This window comes from Crocodylus porosus, unplaced genomic scaffold, assembly GCF_001723895.1.
Source record: "Crocodylus porosus isolate Cpor-Errol unplaced genomic scaffold, CroPor_comp1, whole genome shotgun sequence".
Lineage (NCBI taxonomy): Eukaryota > Metazoa > Chordata > Crocodylia > Crocodylidae > Crocodylus > Crocodylus porosus.
In genome coordinates this window covers 9,375,705-9,398,233 of record NW_017728922.1, presented here as the reverse complement: position 1 = coordinate 9,398,233, position 22,529 = coordinate 9,375,705, and the positions used below count along the sequence as shown (strand labels likewise).

The following is a 22,529-nucleotide window of genomic DNA, read 5'->3' as shown; positions in this document are numbered from 1 at the left end:
CAACAGAAACATTTTTAAACCTGTAACAGAACAGAGGTTCAGTGCACATAAACCAATTTCCAAACAATTGATACTGGTTTAAGATAAACCTGGTTGACTGTAGTATCAAACTTAACTGATTTGGGTCAAACCAGTTCATGAAACTTTTGTCCCAGACCCTTTCCTGGTTCAAGTTAAATGTCAGTCTCTCAGCATGCCAGCATGCTTTCTAGCTCTGGGCTCGGCTGTGCTGTCTGCTCCATCAAAGAAGGGTTGTGGGTGGGGAGAGGAGGCAGGGACTGCCCCCTCCCCTCCAGGCAAACCCCAGCTGGCGTCTGGGGCCAGGGAGGGAGATTAAACGCTCCTTCCCCCACTCAGAGTTACTGCTGGCAGTAACTGTGAACTACAAATCCCAGAGGCACCTGGAATAAGGCAGAGAAAGTGATGAGCAACACTGCAGAGTCCTAAAGTTGTGAGTCTGAACTGTAAATCCCAGAGACCACAAGAGCAGCAGGAAGAGGAAGCGAACACACAGCCCATGCTGGCTACATGCCAGATAGCCATACTCTAGGACCCCCGAGCCTCTGGCATGAGGCACTGCAGGCACATGGCTGCATTTCCAGATTCAGAAATGAATGTCTGACCATTTGTTTGTCAGTTTAATCTCTGCAGATTAAACTAACCTGCAAAGACTGAATCAACTCAGGCTTTTTGACTGTCTGTATTTAGCCTTACTGTCTTACCTCAAGGTCTCCCATTGGCTCCCTCTAAATGTAACATTTAGGCCACAGGTGACATATTATATGTGGCATAAATGAGAAAGGTATTGCATATACACCCAATTTAAGGTGCCATAATAATGTTCCACATATAATGCAGAACAAGTTTATGGTTGATTTGTATAATGCCTCAAATTTAACATCCAGCTGAGTCTGACAGTCAGTTGATTGTTAGTCCCAGGGCTGAGACCGTACTGGGGTATAAAACTGGTCACTGTGCAGTCCTGATCTTGGGACCAACAATCAGTTGAATATTGGCCTCAGCCTAAAGCTGGGGAGGTGGAGCCAAAGGATTTCCCACTAGGCCTTTTAACCCTGCACCTGGCAGCTCTGGCTGGGGTGCTGAGTATAGGGGATCAGAGGCTCCTTGTGTTGAAGCCAATGTGCCTTGTTAGCCTCCGTCCCTGGATAGCCCTGGGTCTTAGGGCTGATGATTATCTGATTGTCAGCCCTGCATGTGGGACTAAGGCACCTGGTGTTCAGTTTCCAGTGCAGGAGAAGCCTGAGATTATGATTAGGATGATTGGCATGATTGTAATGGCAAATTATGTGCTCTGCCTTGAATGTGTGTCATGTTCATCGGAGTTCAGGTCCCATTGTGCCATTGAATGGATGTACAACAAAGACCATTTTTACATATGTAATAAATTGATATTGTTCTGCACAATGTAGCATTTAGGAAGCCTGAATATTTTTCTTCTTGCTGTACTGACCGCATTTGAATAGTTAAAAAGTTACAGAAAAAATGATAATGTAGCCTGACAGTTGTTCAAATCTTGAGAACAATGTGAGGTTTGCCTAAGTAAAGGCTGTCTATAATAAAGTCCCTACAGAATCTTATATAAGGTATTAGTCACATCAGAAATACACCAAAATTATATTCTCATCACATATCTTAAATACACTCATCTCAGGTGAGTGTCATACCATTTTAATTAGTGTTGTGAATGTGTTCAGGCCTCACCTGGCTGCTGCTTAGGCTATATTTCTCTGCTACTCTTACTCACGTAGAAAGCTGTCTAGCAGGAGGATTCAGGTAACTAGGGGAAGTTGTCATGGCATCAGCTAGCTGCTAAACCAGAAGTATTGTAGTGTGTATAGACTAACTTTCTCTAGCCAATTCTCCTGTGGTTTAGCTCCCTAGAAATTGCGCATTAATTTCTCTTCTGACCTCAGTTCCACAACTGTTAGAACACACATGGAATACTTGACAAAATCACTTTATGAATGTCCTGGATCTCCTTCTACTGACTTTAAAGCATTTGGATAGTCCAAACCGATAAAAAGAATGTCTATCTCTTGCTTGAATGGCTTTCTGTTATCTCACATATGATATTTGGGACAGCTCTGCATTTATCTTTCAGTCTTATCGTAACGTCTTTAGGCATTAGAGACTGATTCCTTCATTGGAGTAAGAGGGAAGATGTTGTCTTTTTAGGGGCTGCTTTTGCTATTTTTTCTTAAATTGCTTTTCAGCTGTGCTTCTTGTCACTGTATAATTGCATTCTCAATTTATTAAGTCACCATGCGGCTCTGAGAAGAGTTAGTACTAGAGATCTGAGACAGCAGATGTTCTTCTATTAATGCACATGAAAGAAAAAATTGACCAGTGCGTGGAATCAAGATATTCTAATGTGAAAAGCATAGGGAACATTTAAAATTGTTATGAAGATCTGGCAGTAGATATGAAATGCACATACAGAACCATGTGACAGATATAAAAGTATGGGAGAAAACTCAGGATTATTAAACAGCAAGACTAGACAAGAAGTAGATGTGGAAAATAGCCTGCCAAATGAAAATATGATTCAGAATAGTCACAGTAGGGATGATTACCTACCAAAAGTCAATGTAGAGCTGGTAAAAGAATAGCTAGAGAGGCTGGATATCTATGTCAGCAGGACCGAATGAACTCCATCTGAGAGTGCTGAACAAACTAGCTGAGGTCATTGCAGGACCCACTGGTAAACCTCTTTGAGAGTTCCCGGTGCTCAGGAGAGGTCCCAGAAGTCTGGAAAAGGACCAGTGTTGTGCCCATCTTCAAGAAGAAGAGGAGAGAGGAACTACACATCTATCTGCCTGACTTCAATCCCAGAAAAAATCCTCAAAAAATTTCTCAAGGAAACCATTTGCAATAACCTAGTAGAAGGCAAAATTCTGAATGACAGCCAGCACGGTTTTGTCACAGGCAGGTCATGTCTCACTAACCTCATCTCCTACAACCAGGTTACTCACCACCTGGGTAAGGGAGATAAGGTTGACGTCATTTACTTGGACTTTAGGAAGGCCTTTGACTTGGTGTTCCATGAGGCTCTTAAGGTAAAACTAGGGGACTATAGGCTCAACAATTCAAGAGTCAGATTGTAAGGAAACTGGCTGCAGGGTTGGACCCAGAGAGTATTAATAGATGGATCTGTGTTGACCTAGTATAAGGTAGCCAGTGGGATCCCGCAGGGTTTGGTGCTTTTCAACATCTACATCAATACTCTGGATGTGGGGGTGAAAGGCACAATAGCAATGTTTGTTGATGACACTAAGCCTTGGGGAAGTGTAGCCATGCCTCAAGGTAGGCTGACAATCCAGGTAGACCTAAACAGATTAGGTAAATGGAAAGACCAGAACCAGTTGCTGTTCAAGACTGAGAAGTGTAGTGATCCATCTGGGGAGGAAAAGTCTGTGACAAACTTACAGGGTCAGTCATGTTACATTACCTAACACCACGTCTGAAAAGGACCTGGAGATCATAATTGACCCCAAAATGAATATGAGCCACCAGTGTGAGATGCTGCAGTTAGCAGAGCAAACAATACTCTGGCATGCATCAACTAATGCATCTCAAGCAAAACTAAGGAAGTTATTCTCCCACTCTACTTGGCATTGGTAAGGCCACAGTTGGAGTATTGCATCCAGTTCTGGGCACCGCACTTCAAGAAGGATGTGGAGAAGCTTGAGACAGTGCAGAGAAGAGCCACTCATATGATTAGAGGCCTGAAGAGCAAGCCATATGAGGAAAGGCTAGCAGATATGGGAGTGTTCAGTCTAGAAAAGAGAAGACTTTAGGGGGATTTGATGGCAGCTTACAAATATATCAGGGTCTAGGCGAACAACTATTCAGCAAAGCACCCCAGGGGAAAACTAGGAGCAATGGTCATAAACTCATAGGGGGTTTCAGACTGGATATAAGGGAAAACTTGTTTGTGTGACCAGACTCTGGAATAGACAACCAGCAGGGGTGGTGCAGGGACCTATGCTGGAGATCTTCAAAAGGAGACTTCAAAAGGGAGGGGGATGCATGCCTTGCTGGGGTTATTTGACCCCAGAAATTTTTGCTGCCTAGAGCAGTGGGGCTGGACCCTATGATCTCCTGGGGTCCCTTCCAGCCCTAAACTTCTGTAAATCTATGAAGATTTGACTACCACAGAAACTAGAACTAGGACTCCAGATATTTGCCAGTACCTACCAATTTTTAGTAAAGACTGCTGAAGTAGAATGGGTTTGGAACCCTTTATAACACAGACCTAACTTACTCTTAGAGTAGGATTTGAAGAGGGGACCTAAAGTGTGTTGCTGAAAGAACTCCAGAGAGGGAAGCTCTTAACATCTTATTAAAGGAGACAAATAAAGGGAAAGTGAATAGTAAGTTGAAAGAGTTTGAAGAGAGAGAATGGGCTGGCTGCTTGAGAAAACATTGTACTTTGGGGACATAGCACTGAGAACTTAAGTTGAAGAGGGACTAAAATTAAGAGGTGTAGATGTTGGTAAAGTAACAGTGCTGGTTCTTTTCCTTCTTCTTGCCCTTTCCACTTCTCTGACGGTCAAGTGATCCACAAGGATTTGGTCTACCTGGCCAAATCCTCAGATGATGTGGTGGAGCTGCCTTTGGAACAGGCACTGCAGTGGGAAACAGCTTTGTACTGTCCTCATTTCCTGAAGCTGTCAGTGTTAGCCTACCTAGTTGTTGCTATACCCTCAACTCAGTTTAAAACAATTCAGAGGGACAGCTCCAGGAGGTAGGAATTGTTGTAGCAGAAGAATTCTGTACACACTCTTACCTGGCCCTGCTCTAATACTCTCTCAATGCCCAGGGCAGACAGTATAGCAGTTCTTATTGAGCAGTAAGCTACATAGGTGGTTAAGCTGTCTGTATAGCCCCTATGTGGTGACATTTGTCCAAGACACTGTCATTTGGGCTATGATAACAAGGTTTTCTTTTTTGGTACATCATTGCCCTGTGCTAAACAGCATCTTGTTCATGTTATATATGAACCAAAAATGTCTCATGAGCCACTGAGACATTTCCTTGAGATATGGAGACAGATTATAAGCAGAACACACATGGTATAGAGATAACCATATACATGATGTCAGAGCATATATCCTGGATATCCACTTGGGTGATTTTCATAGGCCAAGCACGAAAGCTTACTAGCTTTGATATTGATAACCTGGCAAGTGCAATTATCTAGGTTGCCTTCAGACTCCTAAACCTTTTATTACATGTAAAGCAGCTAGTGTCAGGGCTGTGAAACTGAAAATGACACTTTCAAGCACCTATGTTTTCATGCTTGCTGAAAGAATTGGCCTGTACCCCAGGATATTCAGGCTTTAGATTTTTATTATGACTGAATTGCTATTCCCATAATTGCACAATAGTACAAGAAGTTAATGATTGCAAGTGCACTGAGAAAGTGAGATTGGAATTCACATATTTCAGTCATGACTACAGGAGTGGAGGGATATATCAAAAGGTAACAGAATGTGCTGTGACTTGCCAATTGTGTCCGTCAGATTGGGTTTTCCAGTCTATCCAGGCACTTACTATAAACGATTCAGGTGATGAGCTCAGCCTTGCTCAAGCACATGTGCATTTCAAGTTCCAGTGGTAAAATACTTTTCTGTTATGCATAACAAAGTTCAGTTAAGTAAGTGAAATGCATGAAAATTCCTATCTGGGTTTCCCAGACTGCAAAAGCTGTTGATAGATTTGGATTCATATGCCTGAGTAAAGCATATTAATCAAGATCCTCAAAGTTATCACCTTGGGTACAGGAAAAAGTCTCTTGCACTAGCACAACCAACAGTATCAGTTAAGCTGTGAAAATGAGGGTTTCCCTCGGGCAGGCTGCTATCTCCGTCTCCATTTTTTCCAGTTTGTGAAATTAGATTCAGTCTGTAGAATTTGCAAGTACTGTACCATGAGAAGTTAAGTGTAGATTTGATATGGTGTGTAATGAGGTTGCTTTGCCCAACCTTGCACAGACACAGACTGTGTTTTGTGTGAACTGTCTATAAAGGTTATACTATCTCTGAAATGACTGGCACAAGCGAGAACAACTCTGTGATTGCTGGTTATCAGACAGCTACTTCAGCTTCTTTATTCATGTTGGTAACACTGATTTTGGGAAATGCATTGCTCCAGTCTTTGGAGTCTGAGCCTGGAAGCTAATGTCTTGGATTTCTCATTGAACAAACTGTTTAAATAGTCCAGTTAAAATTACATAATTTTATTCAGTGAGTGTATGGTGTGGATAGGGAAGGCAAGTGATTTTTCAGACATTCATTTTCCCATATCAAATCATTTTTGTTCTTTCATTTTTGCTAATTACTTTAGAAACGTAGGTAAGAGAATCTGTTATTTCAAATACACTGGCAATTAGTACAATGTGAAGAAATAGACAGAATGATGGACATTTTTCAAGGAAATTATTTCCCCTTTCTGCCATTTACTTCTCCACAGGAATACAGAAGTTTACTTTCCTATACATCTGTCAGATCTTATACATGGAAGTAGGCATATGTGACGAAACAGACATGTGTTCACATACATGTGCCTGGCATTACCATAAATTTAGGGGTACCCAAGTTATGAAGTGTAAATTAGATCCACAGTGTGCAACAAGAATGTGTGTTGTTTTCAGGAGGGCTCACAGTCAGTGGGGAAAAAAAACCCCAAGAAGCCAATGATGGCTTAGCTTTCAGTGTTGCCCAGCCTCTTTAAAGATACAGTTATATTCTACATGGAACCTATTGAGACTGCTGTCTAATGCCTGGTGTTCAGTTTGGCATTTGTGATATGAATACATTCTCCTTTCAAACCCAGGGGTTAAGTTTTAACTTTCGCAATGAATTACTTGTATTAAAAAAGTGCTATATAAATGTAACCTAATATAATGTTCTCTATTTCTAAGGCAAGGCTGAGTCAAAAAGTTAGCATCTGAATTCAGATTTTACCTAAATTTAGGAAGGTAGTGGGGGTGGTGGTTTGGCTTCATGTTTCATTTCTATATTACCAAGCAATACTCTTGCTTTCCACGGAATCTAAAATATTGGGCAGAGTGGGAGGAATAAATGTCAGCTCATAAGAGTAGGGAGATTTAAAGATAATTGTGTTGTTAGAGCACAAGGGAACTTTGCAACTGCAGTTACTGTGTGATTTTATAGAATCAGTTTGGCAGCTGGGTAGACTTGTAGAAAGAGGCGTCAGTACAAGATTTAACATGACACTTCCTCTTCTCCTCCTCCATTCAATCAGAACAATAAAACTTCCTTGAGTTACCCAAAAGTCAACTAGCTTTATATCCAGCTCATAAGATTTTCTGTAGTCTCCTTGAATTGTGTACCTCTACTAACCATATCGGTAAATAGTCAGCAGGCCTCTCACACTACCTTCAGTTCTGCTGATTTTGAACTGCTACAGCTGGGTTTCCAATTAATCACAGCTGGCTGAATCAAACTCTAATGGCTTGTAGGAGCTAGAAAGTAGCTGGCAGTTTTATTGGTCTCCCTTGAATTTAAAATGCTAGATTAACACCTCTTTAGGTAAGGAAAAAAACAAACTGAAATAGGAGTTTCTTTTGTTGCAAGTAAGCTTTCCCTTTTGCTTTGAGCTCAGCAACATTTGCGTTGGGTTGCTTAGTTAATTCTTTCCACTGGATTGTGGGGGTGGGGATCCTTTGCACTGCTTCTGAGAAAACTAGACTTGTTACTGCTGTGGCTTGAACAAAGATGAAGTTAGCAGCTACTGTTCACACCTCCTCCATTTCATGTTCCTTCTTACTCATCTCCTGTTTGAGCATGAATCCACAAAAAAGGAAAAAATAATTAAAGAGAAAGCAACCCAAGGTATACATGTGGAAATAAGGCAAACTCCTGCTTTTTCTATATTTGGTGATCTCCTCTGATTTCTAAACAGAAGATGGCAGACTCCAGTCTTTGCCCTGAAATTTTGAGAGCTGTGAGACACTAAGGCTAGGGACAAAAATTACATATAAACTGGTTTAAGTGATCAGAAATTGATTTAAACCTGTAACAAAACAGAAGCTTAGTGCACATAAACCAGTTTAAAAATGGTTGAAACTGGAATAAGATAAACCTGGCTGAATGTAGTATCAGACTTAAGTTTTTGAAGTCAAACCAGTTTATGCAACTTCTGTCCCAGACCCATTCTTGATTCAAGTTAAATCACAGTCCCCCAGAATCCCAACATGTTTTGCAGCCCTGGGCTGGGCTGTGCTGTCTGCTCCAGAAAGCAGGACTAGCCCCATCCCTCTGCTCCCTAGCTGAAGCACATGGCAGAACAAGGCGGGGGAGCTTCTCCAGACCTACACCCTTCCCTGCCATGTGCCCTGCCAGCATGGCTGGGGCTGGTCTCCGTGGCAACCCCAGCCTGGAGCTTTCACAGCACAGCTGGGGTTTCCATGGAGACCAGCCCCAGCTATGCACAGAGGTGACTGGGAAATGGTGTCCACTGCTGACAGGGTCTAACCCACAAGCCAGACCTTGTCTGTCCCTAGTCTAAGGAGAATTCCACATGAATGAGAGAGAGGCTTAGTGCCCCGCATTTCTTATCCCTGTGTCACAACAGCACCTTAGAATTTTATCTAACATGGCAGTAAAGAGACAATGGAGAAGGCAACCAATCTTTATATTCAAAAATGAGTTTGTAGTCTGACTTACGTAAACATGTTATCTAATATCAAATATAACTCATAAGTTGAATGTACTTCCCTACATGTTTCATAGTTGGTAGGGTCAGAAGGGACCTGAGCAGATCATCAAATCCAATCCCTTGCCATGGCAGGGAAGAGTACTGGGGTCAAACAAACCTGGCAAGGTGTTCATCCAGCCTCCTTTTAAAGACCCCCAGAGTAGGAGCCAACACCACTTCTCTTGGAAGCTGGTTCCAGATCCTAGCCACCCTGACAGCGAAGTAGTGCCTCCTGATATCTAGCCTGGTCTGTTCACAGACAGAATTCAGGAATTTGCTCGTTTCTTTTGGAACTTAAGCCAACTAATTTTGTATTACTTACATGTGAGTATTTCCTAATTTCTGTCTTTCAAAGTAGCCAAACTTTTCCAAACAAAATGAAAGTGGTTCATCTCTCTGACAACAATTAGGAATGCCTCATATTGACATATTTAATACAGTGATGGATCAGATAAATTTGCCTATGTTCCACTTTTGCCAAATCACCTACAGAAACTGGCCTCTCAGAGTTTAAGCATGTCTAACTTTTTATGTGGCTTTTCCTGAAGTGTCAGACACCCAGCAGTCCAACACTGGAGGCAGATGTGCTAGAAAGCATCTGCTGCTCATGAAATGCATGTCTTGTGCCTTTGTCTTTCTTTAACTGAAAGAGTTTTCTGTGCAGTGGAAATATTGTATTTCCATTCCATAGCGATTCAGATTTGGGGAGATGTGGACAGATTCCTGCAGGATAGTTTGGGCAGCAATCTTTTATCCAGTCAGAAATGGAAATGAGATTTTTGTTCTTTTGCCCATTTTCCTCTTGAACTCAAAGTAGATGGATTTGATGTGGGTAGGAAATTTAGGTGACTTTACTTTAGCTTTGTGTTGACTAGATGTTGAGAGAGCTGAGAGAGGACTCCGTTTACATGAGGTAGAACCTTAGTATTTACTAGGGCTGTGCGAAGCTTCAGTCTCTGGTTTCATTTGGCGGAGATTTGGCCCAATTCAGTGGCTGAATCTCCGAACCTGAATTGAATCAGAGGACCCTTTAATTTCCTCTGAATCGAATCGTAAGCCTCTGAATCGATTTGGAGAGATTCAGAAACATTTGGAGATTTGGACATAGACACGGCTTTAAATGTTTTTTCTACATACCTCTAGGTAGCAGGGGCTCATGAATGCTGCAATGCTGGGGCACATGGAGTGTCCCACAGAAGCATATAGGGCTCCCCAGTGCGCTTGGCAGCAGACCCAAAAGTGGACCAAAAGCACTGATTGCTGAGCCAGGGAGGTGTGGGGACCCCCCAGCATGCTCCCTGATAACCCAGAAATGGACCAGAAGTAGTTCTAGTCCACCTCCTGGTTCACTGCCGAGCACATGGAGGGACCCCCCGCCATTCACACACTCCTGTGGGACACTCCATATTCTCCAACACTGCAGCGATCATGAGCCATACCTGCTACCTCAAGGTACGTAGAAAAAAACTTTTAAATCTGCGTCTGTGTCTGAATCACTGATTCTCTGAATCAGCATTGAATCTTCATATTCAGCCAAATGAAATCAGGGACAGTGATCTGAATGAACCAATCAAATCACTGTCCCTGATTCAGGGCGAATCTGAATCCAAATCAACTAGGGCCCACTTTGCATGCCCCTAGTATTTACCTTTTGGGAACAGTAGCACAATTTGGGGGATATATGAAAATGTTTAAAAACCGTAACATCTATTTGCTCTGAATCATCTCAGCAAGCATGCCAGAAACCAGGACATAACAAGAAAAAGCTTGGTAAGGCAATTGTTTTTTTGGGGTTTTTTTCTTTTTTAAATTAGCCTTGTTTGTTAATAATAACTCAAGTAGAGCTGTAAGGAGACCATAATTTCTATGAAAAATGTCATAGTTCTCAATGTATTCTGTTCTAAATGGTGGGGGAGGGGAGAGAGAGAGCTGAAGCTGTCAAATTTTCCACAGAACAGGGATGTTTCCTTCATTTTAAACTGTTGGATCTCTTACTGGTTTGCTTTCTAACAAAGAAATTGATTAAATCAATTCCCATATAATCAAATACCCATTTAAAAGCCTCAATTCTGTTTTCTGATGGGCAATTACTTAGTCATAACAGACACCAGGGCTTGGTGAAGCTTGGGGTGCTGATTTGATCTGGAGTAAGTTCGGCCCAGTTTGGCAGCCGAATCTCAAAATCCAAAGTGAACAAGAAAACCAGTTAAAAGGTCTGAATCAATTTGAAGCTCTCTGAAGCAATTCAGAAAAGATTTGGAGAGCTTTGGAAATTCAGGCAGTTCCCACTTGCTGCCACAGGGAGCTGGACCCAGACTCTGTGCTGGTAAGTAGGGGGAGGGGGAGGAGGGCTGGAGAAGGTGTAAGGGGACCATGGGGTCCGCTTGCTGCCCCCTTTCGTGTCTGCAGTGGTTCCCCTGTGAGCACTGTGTGCTGAGTGCCTCCAAGCTGGTCACCCAGGAGGCTGAATCCATTGCGGAAAAGGGATTAGTGGCAGATGTCACGTGTCTTTGCTGTCTTGGATAGGTCCCTGCCAGGACCCATCCCCTGCCTGCTCCCCCAGTCTCCCTGAGCACTCCCTCATTGCAGACCCCTCCATGCAGTGCAGTGCAGTGCAGTGGGGGGCAGCAGGGATTGCTCCCCTACCTGGCAGCAGCTGGTGAGTCAGGGATTTTTATTTTTAAAGAGCCAGGAGCTGGGGAGGCCAGGCCAGCCATGGGGGGGGGCTGGGAGAGAAGGTGGGGGTCAGGGGGCTTATAGCAGAGCCCCCCCCATGCAATGGGGGGCAGCGGGGATTGCCTCCCCCTCCACCTGGGAGCAGCTGGTGAGTGCCAGGCTTTTTTCCTCAAGGATCCTTGAGCTCGGGCTGGGCGGGGCAGCCATTTATGGGACTGGGAGAGTGGGCAGAGAATGGGGCCAATATGGAGATTTGGGCAATTCAGTTGTGGCTGAATCTCCGAATCAGATTTGGCTGAATTGATTTGGGACAGTGATTCAAATCACCGAATCGAAACACTGTCCCCTGAATCAGCTGAATCTAAATCTGAAGCGAATACTGGCTGTTTCACACAAGCCTAACAGACACATCCACACAGTTCTAAAAAGAAGTCTTTTTGCCATGTGCAAACTTTCCTGGAGATGCATACTTAATGAATTACTTCAGTTTCAGCATATGCATGTGCCTTTAAAATATGTGTCTGAAAATTGTTCTAATACAATTCAATAGGAAATAGTTCTTACATATGTGGGATTGTTGGAGACTGAAAAGACAGTAATAGTGTTTTGTAACTGCATTGCAGCTGAAAGGAAAGACTTGGTATGAAAACTCAAAAAGTCAAGCACATTTTAAAAAACAGCTCAAGTTTATCTCATCTGCTTCACTAATGATTTTACAATTCTGAATAATATGCCAAAGGGCTCCCTCAGCACCTGGCATGCATATTATAGAGCTGTAATCAAGATGCCCAGCCCAGAGTTGCCATCCTGGACAGTTTGGAAAGTCTGAAAGAGGCCCTTTGAATGTTATCTGCCAACAGTATTGAGATTGGTGAAGGTTCTGTGCAGCTTTAGGCCAATTTTGTAACACTCTGATTTAACTGGTTGGAGGAAGGAGTGATAATTCAATTCATGCATGTTCTTCCTTCAGAGAGAGGTACTTTTGGAGCATCACGGTTTTTTTGGGGGTGGTTTTAAAGAAAAGAACATACAAAAATGCACTGTAGCTAACATTAAGAATCTGAGACACACAAGAACCCTGTTCTCTGAATGCTGTTTGGTGCAGCTGCTTGATTAAGAAAGATGCAAAGCGGGACAAAAATACAAAAGCTGTGGCAGCCTAGTAGCAGCTGGCAGTTTAAATTCTGGACATACCTGCCCTCCTTAATATTGTTCCTTGCAGATAACCACAACTTCATGCAATAAAACACACCGCACTGGGTATTCCAGGTATCTCCATAGCTTATTCTGAATTAAGTGGGGGAGAGGGAAAGCAAAGCAGTAGTCTCTTTTAAAGAAAAATCATTAACACAGGAGCCTTGCATAAGAATAAACCAGCTAAACTAAGCATACATTTACTGTGCAGTGAGCCCAACAGATCCCATCTGTACAGGGAGAGCAAATGAATTTCCAATGAAGATGAATGAATCTGTTTTTATGAATGCAAATGTTACTGACCGTTACAATTATCAGGACCCTTAAGAATTCTGCTGTGCTAGACAAAGAGACAATTTCTGATTCATTCCAGGGGGTTCACCAGCCACTGTAGCTGGTGAACTTTATATTGATTGTGTGGGAGAACTGAAGTAAGGAGTTCAAAATCACTTCTGAAAGGTGGACAGCCTCTTGACTTGAGGAAGGCGTTAATGAGTTCCCCAGCTACCTTTGACCTGACCTAAGCTTCCGTCTGTTTCAGCAGTATGTTATGGAGCAAATTAATGCACAGTTGCAGTTTTTGAGTGGAGTGAGCCATTTACCCAGAACCATTCCTTTTATTTTTACAAACTAAGATAGCAAATGGTTAAGAACTGTGCGCTAATTCTGGAAAACCATTCTTCAGTTCAAGGCTGAAAGAGGAAGATTTTTCAGTGTCCCTTTTTAATTGGCAGCTGTCTTTTTTCCATGCATCTTGGTCCACTTCAGATGCTGTGTACAATTCCCAGTATTGCACTAAACACCTTACTCATGGGTTCAGTCTTGCATCATGATTTTCATGCTTTTGAAACTCTGATATAAAGATTAAGGTGATTAAATGGAAAAGACACAGAATTAGCCGAAATTTTGCTGGATATGTGCAGAGAGGGTTTTTTTAAGAGCCCTGATGACAACCACTTTTTTTGCTATAGTAATTCCATTTTAGAGGCAGTGCGGCATGCCAGCTCATTATAGTTCATTTCCAATCTAGATATCTAGGAATTCTAAAATTCTGTATTAGAATCTTACTGACCTTTGAAAAATGGGTTGTTTTTCAACCAGTGTAGAAATATAATAACCATTGTTGCTGCTGCCTAGCAGATAAATTATTTGAAATCTGACGGACTGTTTACAATCAATTGACTTTGGTGGAGCTGTGCTGTCTTAAACTGCTGAGAAGCTGGTCAATTGAATTGTAGTTGTGAAAATGAGCTTAAAAGATTTTGGGAGAGACATGCCCATCCCCTTCTTACCTTTTAAAAAATCCAGTTGTGCTAGGAGAATTGCTATCACAGTAAAGAATACTTCCTGGATAGGGGAGAGGTCTCATGGCTCCCAGAGACCTAAAAGGAGGGCTTTTTAAGTTTTACTCCTCTTCCTATCCTGCCACACAGTGATTTGGAAGGGGCGTCGTCTTAGCAGTGTGTGGAATGCAGGAAGTTCAGTGTAAAAAATAAATAAAAAATGCTAATACTTTGATGTTTTCATGTGCTGTCTTGTCCCGCCCCTACCTTTTTTTCCCTCTGCAAAACTGGACAGGCAATATGAAAACAAGATCCTATCAAATGTTATTTTTCTTGTTTCTGGTGGACTAGAAGTATCCTGTGTTAGACCTCGACTCCATGCGATGCCCAGTGACTAGGGAGGCAATGGATTGATACACGCATCACCTGCTCACATTGCTCGCCAACAGCTTTATTAAAAATGGAGACAGCTTTGGGCAAGCTCCAACAAACTGTGGAGCAGCCATGAACATTAGTTCTTTCCATATTTATACACCTTGGTTTATGCTTATTAACATTTACCCCATCTTTGTCCCTCCTTTGATCCACCCTTATTCCTTCCCATCGTAAACTCTGCCTCTGTTTACTGTTTATTTCATTAGCAAGGAATTACCTATGGATTTCACTTATTTACATGACTTTTTGCTCTGAGCGCATGCCTAAGACTCTGACCCCTGCTTCTCTCAGTCACTTCCAGTTTCTTGCTGATTTCCTTACCATCTCAAAGGTCTTACTTCTGGTTTATCTACTAACGATAGCCATTGCTCTGCATCCTGTTCTTACACAAATGAGCTACATATCTTACAATATTGTTAGGAAAATTCTTGCCTAAGTGTCTTGCAATGTTACTTTTTACATTGTGGTTAGCAGCTTGCTAGACTGGGTTATAGCCTTTTATTCAGCTGCAAATCCAGTGCTCCCCAAGATCCAAATACAGTTACCCTAACCTCCTAAAGACACTATTTCTCTTGATACTGTAGCCTATCTTTGGAACGGAAAAAACTCAGTTTTTAACAAGGCATCGTGAAAGACCTTTCAGACAGTCATCTCCACATCAACAGAAAATCATCCTAAGAATAACAAGTAGTACCTCATAGTACCTTGTAGCCAACTATTTCAAGTCATTTTAAAATAGGTGAGCACTGTAACATTTTTGTACATAGAGCAGCAATTCTCACCCTCCAGGCACTCCTCAGAAAATGCCAGCTCTTAAATTTCATTCATGTCTTGACTACAGGAAAATAATTGAGCTTCCCCTAAAGAACTCAGACCACAACAGGTCAGAATGTTCTTAGCACTATGGATGCCTATTGGAAATATCTGGGTATATCTTGTAAATAATGGGCATGTGTAGACTAAATGGGGGCCCTAAATTGAAGTGGTGGGTTTTTAAAAACAGTGGTTCAGTTTAAGATGAAGTAAACCCCCATGTCACGTACACCTATGTATTACCTGCCTCTCCAGTGGTGGGGAGGGGAAGGCGAGCTGCTGGTGGGCGGAGTGGTCCCTATGCTCCCAAAGTCACTTAAGGCGCATCACGCTGCCGAATGTGCAATACACCGCCAACACGTGCAAACAGCAACACCATTAAAACAGTGCAGAAGCATTTAACCCACTTTTAAGTGTTGTGCACACATGCCCCTCATTTTGTCTGCACATGCCCAAAGTGTATGTGTTTGCAAGCTTAATAGTCCTAATGTTGTGTAGCATCTTTAAAAGGATCTCACAGCATTTTAAGGTTTTTAGTACCCTGGTTGAGAATCACTGATTTAGCCAACATCCAGAAATGACTTCTACTTTTGGTGTCTCAAATTCCAGGTGCTTCAATGGATGTACTAATCTGACATTAATTTAACTGGAATTAATGCTCTGAAAGTAACATATACACTAGAATTTGCCATTGGAATTAGGGGAAAAATTACATCATTGAGGAATTTCCCATCTGTTTGTTTTGTTACCTTTTTTAATCCCCATATTTTGTTACCTCACCTGAAACTTGGAGCCCATTTTTTTCAGTGTTGGCTTCAGAGTCTCTGTCATGAGTTCTAGAGCAAATTACCAACAGAATTTGGGCACAGAACCCTTAGGTTCTAACTCTTTACTGCTTTGTTCTATATTAGAAAATCTCTCTCTCCTTTTCACCTGTGACACTTTGCACAGCTAATAGAGTACTGGTTTGTTTTGTTGGAAGAAAATAAGTGTCAGCAGATTAACACAGTTTCTATACTGAACAGCTTATGTAGCAAGGGGGCTGTTAGTTTTTGATCAACATTACCACCAAGTGTAATGTAGTAACCACTAATGAGTCTTCAAAGAGCCTGACCTAGTTTACAGCTGTTCAGCATGAGAAACTCCCAGCGTCTCCAACAAATGCTTTTATGCATTGATTTCAGTGCAACTGCTTAGATGCACAGTGCATGCTGTCATATCTCCTTTACATTTGGCATCCTAGTAGAAGTATTGCGGTCTGTCCACCCACCCACAGTTGTTTCCCTGTTGCCTTTTGGTTAAGCCTCTGCAAATAGTTTAGCACATAAAGGAACTGCTTTAATGACAAGTAGATTTTTCAATTGCTGCCTTTTAATTGGATGATGTGACAGCCCCAGACAAGGCTTAGACAAAATTGGTACAATTAAACTCCACTGAAAAAAATGATGCTGGGGCCTGGGTTTGAGATCAAGCCTCTCTAACATAATGAGCTGTGCAGGTGTACAGCATCAAATGGATATTTGAATTAAAATGTTAGTACTTGGAGAATACTTTACATGAGTGCCACAAGGAGGCACTTGTTTTTCCTTTGCTGGTTAGGAACAGCCTGAATTTTCTACCTGAAAAATGAAATCTTGTCAACTGAAATATTTAGCATTAACTAGAAACTGGAAACAAAGATCTCCTGGGTTTCAAGGTGTGTACGAATGGATGCCATAAATCGACCTGCTACAAGAACAGTTATAAAACTGCATTAGTTGGCTTGGTTATGAGAATTTATAAGCTGAGGAGGTAATTCTAAGCTGAAGTAGCTTGCAAGCTTTGGGTCAAGCTTTGGTTGTGCTTGTGAAGCACAAACAAGTCCCTGTGCTCAAAACTAAGGAGATTAGCACTAGTTGCTCCAGAATCCTATTAGCTTCAAAGCAAAGAGTTGACAAGGTCTAGTTGTGTCTGTTATAATGTGCTACCTAACGACAACATGGAAAGCTTATGGAAAGTGTCTGGAAACAGGATCTTGCAGATTTTGCAAGCTAATTATCTCTGACCTATGGCATTCCTGTGTTTTGCTGGCAAAGTAGACCTTTTTAGATCTCCAGTCAAGCTGGGTTTTGTGGAATCGATGGAATATTTACCATTTAAGCTAAGGAACTAAATAACTAGTCCCTGTGCTAAGCAAACAGCAGTTTATTTAAAGTTAATCTTGCATTTTAACATGCTTTAATTTGGAAACTATCCTCTGATGCAAAATATAGGAAATCAGCTGAAGACTGAAAAAGAGAGTTGAGATTATTTTATGCATTTGCAGCCCCACTTTGCCATGTCTGTCTATCTGTCTGATTCCTCAGTCGTATTTAGGAGGGCCATTCAACTGTCATATCATTTATTCCAACCATCAGATGATGAAATTGAGTTTTCATAGAACCCCCAAAAGTCTGTTGCATCACTTGCCTTGCTGTTCTGAGAATGCCTGGCATTTAACTCCTTTAAATTTCACCATATATTTGTACCCCTCTTACTTCCTGTGCTGGGGCACCAGTTCAAATGGGTCTTCATCATGAACCCCATTATGTCACTGTCTCATGTTCTGAATATTTAAAATACCTGAACTGCCATGAAATAAGTGGTGTAAGCATAGTCCTAGAACCTTTCCCTGTTATAGTCACTGGTAAATACGTGGAGACTTGAACGTGAGCAGAATTGAACTATCTGCAATTTATCCCAGCCTTTTGCGGAGTTGCTTTTACAGGTTTCCCTCACTTTATGCTGTACATGTGTTCCTGGAAAACAGTGCATAACTCAAATTGGTATAAAAAAAACCCACTTTACAATGTAAAAAATAGCAATATGTTCCAAGACCTTGACTGTACTGACACCCAGACCCATTTCCACCACTTTTACAAGACAATTTTGGTACACACAAACAGCAGACAGGCAGTTGCTGCTGTGCATTGTGCTTTGTGCCCAGCTACAGCTGCCCTGCTGAGCGCTGCTGAGCTGTGCTGTGCCCCCTGCCCGCCCAGTGGCAGGATGCATGTGGTATTGCATTACTCCCGGAGAAGCTGCAACTGCAGAAGCATGAGCACCAACTGCCCTGAGCAACGGGCTTTCACCACACAGAACACATAAGAATGAATTTACCTCACATATAACAAATTTTGGTATTGTCACTGGTAGGTTTTGGTATTGTCGCTGGTGTTGTAGGGTTTTGGCGCCCTCTTTGTTGGTGTCTTGCCCCCCAGCGACGTCAGGTTCTGGTGCCTCCTAGATGGTTTGGGAGCTGCCCCTTTCTCTTCTGCAACATCGTTGATGTTGTTGCTGGGGAGACAGTTCTGTCAGTGACCCGAGGGGGTCTCGGCTCTGGGGTGTCTTCATGGGGCTCAAAACCCCACTTTATCTCACCCTTACCATGTCCTTGACCTGGGTCAACGCTGCTTCTTGGAGGTCTTCCCTTGCTGTCTGCCTTGGAAAGGACGGGCCTTCCTGGCCATTAATCTTTGGGGGTCCACCCTCATCTCCGGTTAGCTTCCCCTCTTCTGGAAAAATTAACTTGTCCTGTCTGGGGCCAAACTTTAACTCAAGCTGAAAACGACTGGCTCGTGCTGGTGTGGGCCCCAATATAGTCTGTCTTGGGTTCCTCAATCCCCTGGAGAGACTCGTCTGTCCCCTTTCTCTTAGTAGGCAACTGTCCTGTGCCCAGCCTCTACTAGCTCTTCTGGTGTCACCTCCTTGGGGCCCAGCTGACCTGTGTTCTGGTCACCCTGGTTCTTCCAGCTGGCATCACCTCCTTCCCCATTTTGGAGGCTCATGCTTCCCATGCTCTGCCCACTCCAGGTCTGTCTGGGGATGCCTGCAGGCTTGAGGAGCCATCTCCAGCCATGGTGCCCAAGCTCCTAGTTAGAGCCCTGCTGCTCCCTGGTGGCATTCCTTGTGACTGTTGCCCCTCCATGGGGCTCCCTTGCCCCTGTTGGCTCCCAAAGCTGCCCTCTGCCTCATTGGTCAGGTCCTCCAGCAGCTGCCTGGCTCCTTCTTGAGGTGCCTGGAGTTGGAGCCCACCAGCTCTGCAGCTGGCATCTCTCAGGTAGCGTTCTGCACCTCGGTTCCCAATGCGGGATCAGCTAGTTCCCCGGCTGTCTTTTGAGCATCCTGCACTTCTCAGAAGCCACACCCCAAACATTCACTGATACACAGACTCAGGCAGCTGCAGAATTGGCTAGCCTGCATCTGCATCTTCTCCCAGCTGCCGCTAGTCCCAGCTCCTAAGGTAAGTGCTGGGGCACATTGGTCAGGGGTCTGAGCCATGCTGGGGGGGCTTCTGCCTCCCCTCTCACAGGTATAAAAAGGGTCATAGCATGGGAGTGAATTTAGACATGTAGAATCCGCATAAAGCAAGGGAAACCTGTAGTGTCATTGTTCTAAATGATGTATGCAAGTAGGCCCAAGAAAATCTGAGCTTATTCATGGATGTCCCCCAGTTCTCACAGACTTGTTTCTCTCTCCTCCCTGCCACAACCTTCCTCCCCTTATTTAGAACAGTTTCTATTGCAGTAGCACCTTGCGACCCCAATCATATTTCAGTACTCCACTGTGGAAATGTAACAGTCCATATCTGAAGGAGTTTTACCATTTCCTGTGACCATTCTCCTCTCCTCTCTTTTTTTACCTTTCTTCCTAAGACTTTCACTACTTTCTGCTAGCTTTTCATAGAAGGAGGATTTCCATCACTCTGCATGGGTGTGTATGTTGGAGAGATACAAAGAGCTGCAAAATCTTAGGTTATCCCCCGCTGGAGCCTATAGTTCAGTCTTAGTATGTTCTTTACTGTCCTATTTGTTTGCCTGAATTTAGTATTGAATTACACAACAGAAGACAACTTACAATTTGTTTCTTCCCCATGGAGATACAGATGCAAATTAAAATGAAAAAGTCCTTGATTATTAGTTACCTTTATTGTTTTCCATCCCAACCCCCCTCTAACAACAAATACAGAAACGTTTTATAACTTTTTATTTTTTTCTCTGGCATCTTGTAAGTTTTAGATTAAATGAGTTGGATATTTGCTGGTAACACACCTTTTTTTTTTCTTAACTACAGTGCTATTTAATCTTTTAAATACAGTCTTCTCATTACTGTTCAGTTCATTACCATTGTCTTCCCTGCTTTGGTAGTCTAGTTTTCTAAATGCAAACATTCCTGATCAGAGTACCTAATTTGATATTCTTTCTTTCCACCTTTCCCCATTTTTTATTTTCTTGCCTGCATTGTCCTTCTCCCTAAGATATGTATAGATCATTTGTTTCTTTTGGGCTTGTATAAGTGTAATGCTATTGCTATATATAGGAATATTGATGTTTATTTTAACCAGTGTTAGACAGACCATTTGGAACAATATCTGATTTCAGTCACTGATTTTTATTTTTTTTTAAGAAAACCCGGTAGTAGTTATAATCAAGATCTAATATGTTCTTCATTAAGCTGGACTCAAATTCTGTCATGTGCTGAAATTTGCAATTCTTTTTCAGAGCCAGAGGTCTCTAAGTATGAGAACTCATAAGCCATTAGGTTATTCTGTATTTCATGTTTATATTATACTATATCTACTTAATATTTACAGTAGGCTTGATATTAGCATTAATATTGAACCAGCAATGTTAATGTTGAATCTGCTACAGGTATTAAGTAGATGCTTAATGCTCTGTGAACATGCTTTGATCTTACAAAACACTTCTAAAAATTGTCATACAAATTCTGTAATGCCTGCTAAGAAAGGACAAAATGATGTTAAGGGCTTTTTAGGTCAGGTGGCATATGGCCAAGGTATAGAAAGCTTACCTCTATCTTCCCACAGTGAAACGCACGTGAACAGTAATGAAAAGCATCTTCCGTGGTTTCTGGATGTACAAAGTGGTCATCTAGTCCTTTGTCTAGACCTGTCTAGAGTTCTGGTGGCTGCATGTATTGAGGTATGGACAGACATAACATTCATTTATCTCTAAACAACTCTTAAGAGCTATAAAAACTGAGTGGACAGATAACAAAGAGCTGAAAATCAGCCTAAGACACATGAAAAATGACCCCGGTTGAAATGTGGGTATCTCTGAAGCACTCCACAGTGACACTGTAGAAGATGGATAAACATTTTTATTCTACTGAAGCACTAAAATTTAAAAGTATGGTCAATGTATTCTAAGAAATACACATCAGGTCACTATTTTTGGTGATACATTTTATTGGAACAACTGTATAATTGGGAGTGATCTTAGACAAACACTTGGTCACGTGTCTCTTGCCCTAAAAATTGCCTTAAAAATCCTTGACTTAAAAAAATAAAAGTGTTTTACAAAAAGGTGGAATTTGAAAACCCTTTATTTGTAAGTCTTGCCATACATTTAGTATATACTTCATTTGGCAGGAGGACGTGAAGAAGCTGAATTTGTCAACATTGTGGGCAAGCATCACAATTCCCATTCCCTTTCCTATCTCTGTCATTGGGAGGCAGGGTAGACTTGCACCTTTGTAAACTAACTAAATAAAATATATAGAGAGGATGAGGTTTGGGAGGCTGAAGCTCACTTCATCCGATGCTCTGAAAGGACATGCAGAAGGAGTGTAAGAAGAGATAAAGTAGAATACAGAAAATAAGGGTATGAGAGGTATATGGGGCAGGGGGCTGGGAAGGCAGTGGTAGAAGACAAGCAAGCAAGCATTAAACAACCATAGGAACAAAGGGGTACCCATTCAAACTGTTTTTTATAATGGGAGCTCACCCTGTCTGTCTAATATAGACATCTTCATAATATGAACACGTGGAAAGGAATCTCTAGAAAAAATTCAATAAGACTTTAACAACTTCCACCCCTCCATTAAACTAACTCTGGAATACTCCACACAGTAGATGCATTTTCTAGACGCTACAGTGAATGTTTGCAGTTGCCATATCACCACCACATTGTATTGGAAATCTGCCTACTAGGCCTGTGCAAATAGAGAAGTATTCAATTCAGATTCGGACAATTCAGAGGACAGTGATTCGATTCAGTGATTTCAAATCACTGTCCCCATTCAATGCGGCCGAATCAGAATTGAAGATTCGGCACTGATTCAGCACTGATCCAGAGATTTGGATTAGCTGGGGAGAGGCAGGAACAGCTAGGCAGCTGCAGATTCTCCCATGGTTCCTGTGGCTGTGCCTGTCTCCAGGCAGGGGGAGACATGGGAGAAGCCCACATGGCTGCCCCACCTGACCCCATCCCCTGCCCAGCCCCAGCCTAGTCCCGGCACTTTAAAAAAAAAAAAAAAAGCCCCGCACACACTGGATGCAGCAGGGGCTGTGTGGGCTCTGGGACCTCCTGGAAGAGCCCCTTCACACAGCCCTCATCCCCCAAT

At 42.4% G+C, this 22,529-nt stretch overlaps 1 protein-coding gene across 1 annotated transcript in view; it reads left to right on the top strand.

The window, feature by feature from the left end:
* PTPRT (protein tyrosine phosphatase, receptor type T) overlaps window positions 1–22,529 on the top strand; it is a 587,995-nt gene that overhangs the window by 128,289 nt on the left and 437,177 nt on the right. The gene's annotated exons all lie outside the window — the stretch shown is intronic.